General features: G+C 37.5%; 2 pseudogenes; one reads left to right on the top strand and one right to left on the bottom strand.

Annotated features, from left to right (window-relative positions):
• LOC138154754 (NXPE family member 1-like) overlaps positions 1–6444 on the bottom strand; it is a 21000-nt pseudogene extending 14556 nt beyond the window's left edge.
• The window catches only part of LOC138154808 (NXPE family member 4-like), a 362284-nt pseudogene that overhangs the window by 110256 nt on the left and 243218 nt on the right, over positions 1–8810 (top strand).

Below are 8810 nucleotides of genomic sequence, written 5' to 3'. Positions count from 1 at the left end.
AAAATCAAACAAAAATATCCCCACAGAAACCCTATTATTAAAAAAAAAAATTGTGACAACTTACTTTTCACAATATGGGAGAAGTGATATGTCCACTGGCGTAGGGTAGAATCTCCCATGAGGTAAATGAGTTTTCCTTTCAAACAACTATTGATTACAGTCACATTACTTGGTTGAGTTAGTTTACAAAATGCTGGATTCCACCTTCCTTGCAAAGAATGACCCTGGGAATAGGGGACTTCATTCCGATCTGGCATTTCTGTCTCACTGTTTCAACATCTGATAAATTTAGTGCATTCAGAATTAGTCTATCAGAGCAATCTTCCTCACTATCAAAATTACCAAAATATTCAAGCAGAGTGATGTCATCTCTCACTAATCTCAGTACAATGGGTTCAAGCAATGGCCCAAGAATACTCATATTCATGCACCACCCAAAGGATAGCCTTAACAGCATTTCTAAGTTATTTTCAGGAATTTTAAGACTCCTATAAAATACCTTTTTAAAATAAAATGATGGCACTAATGTTATTTAAAAATATTCATTTTGAATTGTTTTCTAATAATGGATAGTGTTTTTCTCTACTCCATCTGTACTCCACCTAATCTCCCTTGTGACCCAGGCCATTAACACATCTGATGACTTTTAGGCTAGAAGATCAATATGGTTATGAAATATCACAAAGCTACTTGGGTCCCTGAGGATGGAACTGCTGAGACTGGCATCATTAGAATGGTATTTCAAAGAAGAGAGCTAACCCCATAAAAAATGGAATAAAACCCAATCCATTTTTGCTCTGTGTTTTAAAGAACCACCAAGCAGGGGCAGCCTTCAGCCTTGCCTTCTTTTTCCCTGTTCTCAGAGCACCAGGCACCACCAGGCACCACCAGGCGGTAAGATGGAAGAGTAGAATGACTGCTGACACTGCTTAGAGAAGCTGGGAGTCACCCACTACAATTTTCTAGTGAGATGGAGGGCCACTCAGACCTACCACCTACCTAGCCACTGAGTCCTGAAGTATTATAGACCTTACAATTTGCCCTGCCACTCCAGACTTTCAGGCCTCTAGGACCCTGCCATCTAATCTGTCCACACACAATGTGCCCCTGGGTCTCTCTTCCCCCCCCTTTGGACACTTGGGTATTCTAGGATTATCCATACACTCGACACCTGAAGTCTCTTAGACATATTCTTTCTCCCAATTAAAATGTGAAGTTCTTGAAAGCTAGGACTCCCTTTTCATTTCTGTGTGTATCCTTACCATTTACCAAAGGGCTTTGCATATATGAAAATGTTTCTGTTCATTCCAAACATGGATTAATTCCCTTTGTGGAAAGAAAAAGATGTGCCTTTCATGATATTTGGGTAGAAGTACATATCAGAAAACTAAAAACCATAGCAAACAAAAAGGAAAAAAAATAAAAACAAAATCAAAACTCCTTCATTTTTTTTATTCAGATGAATGCCAGGTAACTGGTATTGATGAGGAAAAGATACCATCAGATACTCTTCATGATGACTCTAATGACTTCTTCATATAAAAAAGTCAAGAAACACCAAAAATCACAGTGAAAATCATTTGGAAAGAAGAGGGTATAAAAACATGGACAAATCCAAGCCTTACAATCTAAGGAGAGAATCATCAACAGTTTTAGCACCAGGCTTCCTGATTCATGCTTTTGAATAACTTGAGACTGTATTCTCACTTGTCAATGAATCCTACCTATAAAAAGTTAATCTATCTGTTATCCAGACTTCAGAAGAAATGAAGACACAAAATGATTTGTTCTATTTATAAAAGGTCAATTACATTATAAAAATAAAAGATTGGAGCAACCTATTATTAGAGTTACCAAAAGCTCAGCAATGAAGAATATTTCATACTTTATAAGAAACTTTGTTTCATTATTTAAATTATTATATGATACAAAAACGGGAGTATGTTAAGGTAGAATCAGAGAAGAGTGCTCATATGGCTCTAATTGAAAGAAATAGCTCATGTTTATGTAATCTTTTGCAATTTGCCACTTGATACTCAGATCCTGGATAAGGCCTAAATTAAAAAAGAATTAAGAAAAAAATTAAGAAAGGAAATATTTGAAGATTAGTATCCACATACCCAGAAGCATCTTGTATACATTGGACTAACTCAAGACTGGACACAATTTCAACTAGTTCTCTACCCAATATTTTCAATCCAGTTCCATGAATATTTTGTTCATGGAAATAGAGTTAGTACTTTTATATTATGTATCACTTTTAAAATAGGATTGGCTTTACAAGGGTTTTTCCATGCTGGTCAGTTGGTTGATTCAAAAAACAAAAAATGCATTTCTGTTACATAATGTGAGTGAGATTACTACTTGTCATTGAAGCCCATGATGTAAGAATGCATTTCCAGAAAATTGCCAACTTCATCAACTCACAACTTGAGATGGCTCCACCAGAAATCTAAAAGGAAAACTATTTCTCAGCCTGATTCCATCATAGATGCCTTCAAATGGTACCTGAGCAGGATTACTGGTCAGATGGGAATAACTCCTGTACAGATTGAAAGGGGTCAAATGAACATGTACACACCCATGCATGTCTAATTAAGAAGAAAAACTAGTTGAAACAAGTTGAAAACCTTTCTTAGCATAGGATTTCTATTTTTTTCTTTTTTTGATTCCCAAGGAATCTGACATTTATCCCATTTCCTCTGATGTGCCCTAGGGGGAGTTACCTGGTCATGACAGTCAGATTACAGTTGAATGAGGGTGAGTGACTTTTATAGAGTTATTGAGCATGACCCACAAGAGAGCAGAGAAGAGCAGACTTACTGTTACACTGGGAGACCGTGATGGGTTCAAGGCCTCTCATAATTTCAACCCCTACATTGGACCTTGAAGAAAAACAACACAAGGTAATCTAACTTCAGCCTGGATGCAACATGCAGAACTACATAATAAAAACAAAAAGTCCCAATATTTTGTCCCTAAATTTCTGCAGTTTAGTTCTTTTCTCAACAGCCAGGTGATGCAGTAGATGGATTATGGAACCTGGAGTCAAGAAGACCTGAATGAAAATGAATCTTCAGACATTTACTAACTGTGTGACCCTGGGCAAGTCACCTCTCTGTGCCTCAGTTTCCTCAACTGTAAAATGGAGATAATAATATCACCTACCTCCTAGGTATGTGTGAGGCTCAAATGAGAGAATATTTGTAAAATAGTATATATCACAGTGCCCATGACATATTAGAAGTTTAATAAATGCTTTATTTTCTTCCTTCAATCCTGTGCTAGCTTTAGGCTAGAGAGGCTATGTGGTACAGAGGAAAAAGGAATTCAGTTTCTACCTCTGACATTTACCAGCTAAAGGACCATGGAAAAGTCACAGCCTCTCAGTGCCCCAGGAAAATCTCTAAGACCATAAAGGAGTTGCTGATATACAGATACGCATAGGTAGACAGAGAAGTCACAGGATTGGACAGGAAAACATTTTAACAAACCAAATGAACATTCACATTAACTGAAGTACTTTTTCAATCAAATGTTCTAGGTTGGCATTTCTGATTTTTCTCCCACCTCCCTTTTGGGATCCATATATTCTCGTTTGAATGAGCTTTTAACTGGCAATTCAATCTGTGGATTACTGTGAGCAAAAGTGGGGGGGAAAGGATATTCATAGAAATGAAGATTGTTAAAACTCATCTTATAAGTCACTATTAATGACAACTAGGTGATGCAGTGAATAAAGTGCCAATTATAGAGGAAGCAAGACCTGAATTCAAAACTAACCTCAGATTCTTATGTGCTCTGTGATATGGGGTAAGTCTTAAACTCTATGTGCCTCAGTTTTTTCATCTGTAAAATGGGAATAAAGCTAGCACTTACTGCCTAGATTTGTGGTTAGGATACAATGAAATATTTGTAATGCACTATATAAATATTCAATATTATTGTTGCATCCATCACCCTATATGATACAGGCTGCTTTACTTGGACTTCCCCTTTCATTGATTGAATTCAAACAAATGTAACATGGCTAATTTGGATGACCTAGGTAAAAGAGTCTTATGTGTATGAATATGATTCAACCCCAAATTCTTCTCACTAAACCCCACTGTGTATTTGAAAGTCTACTTACTTATGTAAAAGATTTTTCTCCTTTATACTAAGATAAGAAATTCCAGAATTCCTGGACTTCATATGTGTCAGGGCATCACAGGACACTTGTGGAGGCTTCACACAGTAGAAGGCTTCTTGGTCTCGGTGGTCCAGGTACTGGCACAGTTCAGCACTTGTGTTGAGAACCAGGCCACATTCACTGAAGACCTGAGAAGTGCCCTTGGCAAACCAGCCTGTGAAAATCAACTTATTATAGGCCTTTTTCCTTGCTCTCCAGAGGGCAGACACGCCTTCACTGGGGTGGATGAGCAGAAGAGACACAGAGACTTTACCTGCCCAGAATAAGGTAAAGCTGACAAGGTAGGTGCCATTGTTGAAATCTGTCACCTGTCCTGAAGCTCCTGCTTTCAGATCTGGGGAAGAGATCCTGGGTCTTAAGAAATCTCCTCCATATTGCTTTCTGTGCCCCAAGTAGTCTCTCACCTCCAGGAGAATATCTAGGTGATCCCCCGTGCAGTAGGTGGTCTTAGGATTGATGATTTTGGCCACACTGTGGACTGCACTTGTGGTGGTGTTGACATGAGAGAATGGTCTGTATGGGATCTGATGATCCAGCTGCTCTATGATTTCTTTAATTCTCAAATCCATCTCTGTGGGTTCTGTGGCAGTGCTGACTGGTGTTTCAGGGCAGGAAGACTTGTTGCAAGTGTCCAAGCAATGAGAAGAGGTCGAAAGAATGAAGACAGAAGGAAACTGGAGTAAAGAAAAATGACACATGGTGTGCATATTGCATAAAACACATTCCTGGTTTGTAACCACTGTTTCTTTTCAGTTTATATATATGAGATGAGATTAGATTTCAGAGCTGGAAGAAACACGTGGTTTTGTTTTGCTTTTTTTTGTTTTTTGTATTGCCATCTAAGGTGTGTCCAGCTTGTACCGGTGATTTAGAAATCCCTAGGAAGCAAATTGTATTTATATGTGAGAAATATGTATTGGATTTTTGAGTTGATTTATATGAAGTAGTCTCAGGTGAGGAAACTCCTTTTACCAATGAAAACTGAGAACTTCTCTGCAACTAATAGTATCAGAGTCACCTAAAACGTTGAGTGATTTAAGTGATTTGCCCAGGTTCACACCCCTAATGTATGTCAGATGTGGACTCGACCCAGGTCGTCTTGGCTTTGAGGATGGCTCTGTATTCACTAAGCCACTTTGCCTCTCCTATATATATTAATATATATGCAAATGTGTAGTTATATATTTATCTATACATGTATACACATGTATAGATACTTCTTTTGAAGATAAATTGTTCCCAGGATTTTTGTACACTTTTCTTTCTTTGTGTTTTGAATTCCTTTTTTACATTTGTTTGTGATTATTATGTTCTTATAAATACATTTTCAAGAGAGAAGAGTAAATGATTCTTGAAAATACAGATAAAAGTCAATAATAAATAGCAATCAATGGGTGGCTAGGTGGCACAGGGAGTAAGAGTGCCGGCCCGGCGTCGGGAGACCCGGGATTGGTTCCGGCCTCAGATACTTGGCATCCACACAAAATAACTGGCCGTGTAACCTTGAGCAAGTTACTTAACCCCAATTGCTTTTAAAAAAATTAATTAATAGCAATCAGTTATAAGAACAGAGAGACAATGTTCTGCAGTATGCATCCCACTGGTTACACAAGCAACCACCTGTGCTTACCCATGGAACTAGACATGTGAAAAAAACCAATAGACAATCAATAAATAAAATAATAAATATTTGAATTGGTAAGAGACAAAGTATATTCCAAAGGTGAAGATAGGTCATATCCTGATATGGTCTGGATCCAGTTCAAACTGGCTCTGGAGTAGTCCTGCCAAGAAATGATATAGTTGTACCTATGGACAATCCCAGGATTCCCTCTGGTCAGAAGTTAATCAAATGTGATATTTTTTCTTATCAAGAAATTAGTTTAGAATTTGGTATATGGAGTTTGTAATAGTATTAAGCTCTTCCAGATATATCCTAGAAGTTTGTATTGGGCATGAGGCAAACAAAAAAACTGCTCAAATTCCTTGGTTTCTTGCAGAGCTGTGGACAAAATTGAAGGACTGAATCACTGGCCAATATTGGGGCTAGGGTAGGGATTTTGAGTTATTTGTTTAGGTAAACTGTGCAAGCTGTGGCAGTTATTTTGATTTGTCTTGAGGTAATTGTCAATACTAAAAGAGAAAACAATGCCTACCTTTGAGAAGTTTTCTGAAGCCATCAAAATGATATAGGCAGCTAACACCAAGATCAGAAACAGCAGTATTTTACAAGTAGTCACAGAAGAAGCCATGGTATGTCCTATGAGAGATGATCAGGAGAGAAGGAAGGACCCCAAGGGGGAAGAATATCCTTTCGTTCTCATTCACCCTCATTTTCAGGTGTCCTGCCATGTCCTGGGCTCCATTTCTTCACAGCTGCTTAGAGTCCTTCTTGGCTGCTGGCTCTTTGGCCTTAGTTTTCAAAGTTCCTCCTCTTGGTTTTAAATCTTCTTTACACTATGACTAATATGAATATTAAAAAAATGTCCTTTCAGTTTCATTTGCCTAACAGAGAACAAAGTACGGGACACATTGAACAAATGAATACAGAAGCTCAAGCCTGAGATTTCTTTCTCTCTCTTTTTTTATTTTTTAGTTTACATCATTTATTTCCACAAGATTTTCAGTTACAAATTTTCTCCCCATTTCTCCCCTACCCACCACCCCGAAACAGCAATCCCACTGAATATCCCCTCCCCAATCTGTTCTCTCCCATAATTTTCCCCATCCCCCTTCTGACTTTCCAGTAGGGCACAGTGGATCTCTGTGCCCCAGTGCCTGTATATCTTATTTCCCAGTTACATGTAAAATAATAATTATATATATTTTAAACATTTTATTTTAAAACTTTGAATTCTAGATTCTTTTCCTTCCTCCCTCCTCACCCACCCTGGGAAGATAAGCAATTCAATATAGGTTGTACATGTACTATGCAAAACATTTCCATAGTAGATATATTGTGAAAGACTGACTATATTTCCCTCCATTCTATCCCACCCCAGACTTGTTCTACTTTCTACTTTGCTCCTGTCCCTTTTCAAAAGTGAGTGCTTCCAACTTCCCTCCCCCCGAGCCTGCCCTGCCTTCCATCATCCCCCCTCTCTTTCCTTCCCCCTACTCTCCTGTAGGGTGAGATACCCTATTTAGAGTGTATGTCATTCTTTTCCTTAGCCAAATTCAATGAGAATAAAGTTGTCTCATTCCCTTTTGCCTTCCTGTTCTTCCCCTCCATTGTAACAGTTTTTCCTTGCCTCTTCTATATGAGATAATTTACCCCATTTTCTCTCTCTCCCCATTTTCTCTCATTATATTCCTCTCTCACCTCTTAATTTCACCTTTTCAGTATCATCCCTTCCCATTTAATTGGTCTTGTGACCTCCATCTATGTATACCTGTACAAATATATGTGCACACTCACACATGTATTCATATGAACATATATCCTCCTATATAGACATATATGTATATAAATATATATACACATATGTAAAATTATATTCCCTTCAACTATTCTCATACTGACAAAAGTTTCATAAGTTACAATTATCATTTTTCCATGTTGGAATGTAAATAGTTCAACTTTGATAAATTCCTTATGATTTCTTTTCCCTGTTTACCTTCTCGTGCTTCTCTTGTTTCTTGTATCTGAATGTCTAATTTTCTATTCAACTCTGGATTTTTCATCAAGAATGCTTGAAATTCCTCTATTCCATTGAATAATCATATTTTTTCCTGAAATATGATATTCAGTTTTGCTGGGTAGGTGATTCTTGGTTTTAATCCCAGCTGTTTTGACCTCCAGAATATCATATTCCAAGCCCTTCCATCCCTCAGTGTAAAAGCTACCAGATCCTATGTTATCCTTATTGTGTTTCCACAATATTCAAATTGTTTCTTCCTGACTGCTTATAATATTTTCTCCTTGATCTGGGAATTCTAGAACCTGACTATTATGTTCATAAGAGTTTTCTTTTGGGGATCTTTTTCAGGGGGTGATCAGTGGATTCTTTCAACCTCTATTTTGCCCTCTGGTTCTGAAACATCAGGGCATTTTTCCTTGAGAATTTCTTGAAGAATGATTTCTAGGTTCTTTTTTTGATCTTGTCTTTCAGGTCGTCCAATAATTTTTAAATTATCTGTCCTGGATCTATTTTCCAGGTCAGTGGTTTTTCCAATGGGATATTTTTTTTGTATCTGTTTAATAGTATCTTGATTTCTCATAAAGTCACTAGCTTCCATTTGCTCCAATCTAATTCTGAAGGAATGATTGTCTTCAGTGAGCTTTTGAGATTCTTTTTCCATCTGGCAAATTTGGCTTTAAGGTATTCTTCTCCTCATTGACTTTTTGAGCCTCTTTTGCCATTTGAGTTAGTCTATTTTTAAGGTGTTATTTTCTTCAGTCAGATTGTTAACTCTCCTTTTATAATTTTCTTGCATCATTCTCATTTCTCTCCTCAATATTTCCTCCACTTCTCTTATTTGGTTTTCAAAATCCTTCTTAAGGCCTACTATGGCCTGTAAGCAGCTTATTCTTTTCTTAGAAGCTTCTGGTGCAGAAGTTCTGACTTCTCTGTTTTCTTCCTGTTCCATGCTTTGATTCTTTTTGTCCCCAAAATAG

Source organism: Petaurus breviceps, unplaced genomic scaffold, assembly GCF_028583685.1.
Source record: "Petaurus breviceps papuanus isolate PSGF00001 unplaced genomic scaffold, PetGlider_PUasm1.0 91133, whole genome shotgun sequence".
Classification (NCBI taxonomy): Eukaryota; Metazoa; Chordata; class Mammalia; order Diprotodontia; family Petauridae; genus Petaurus; species Petaurus breviceps.
The sequence above is the reverse complement of the archived record's forward strand: the minus strand, read 5'-3'. Positions and strand labels throughout refer to the sequence as shown.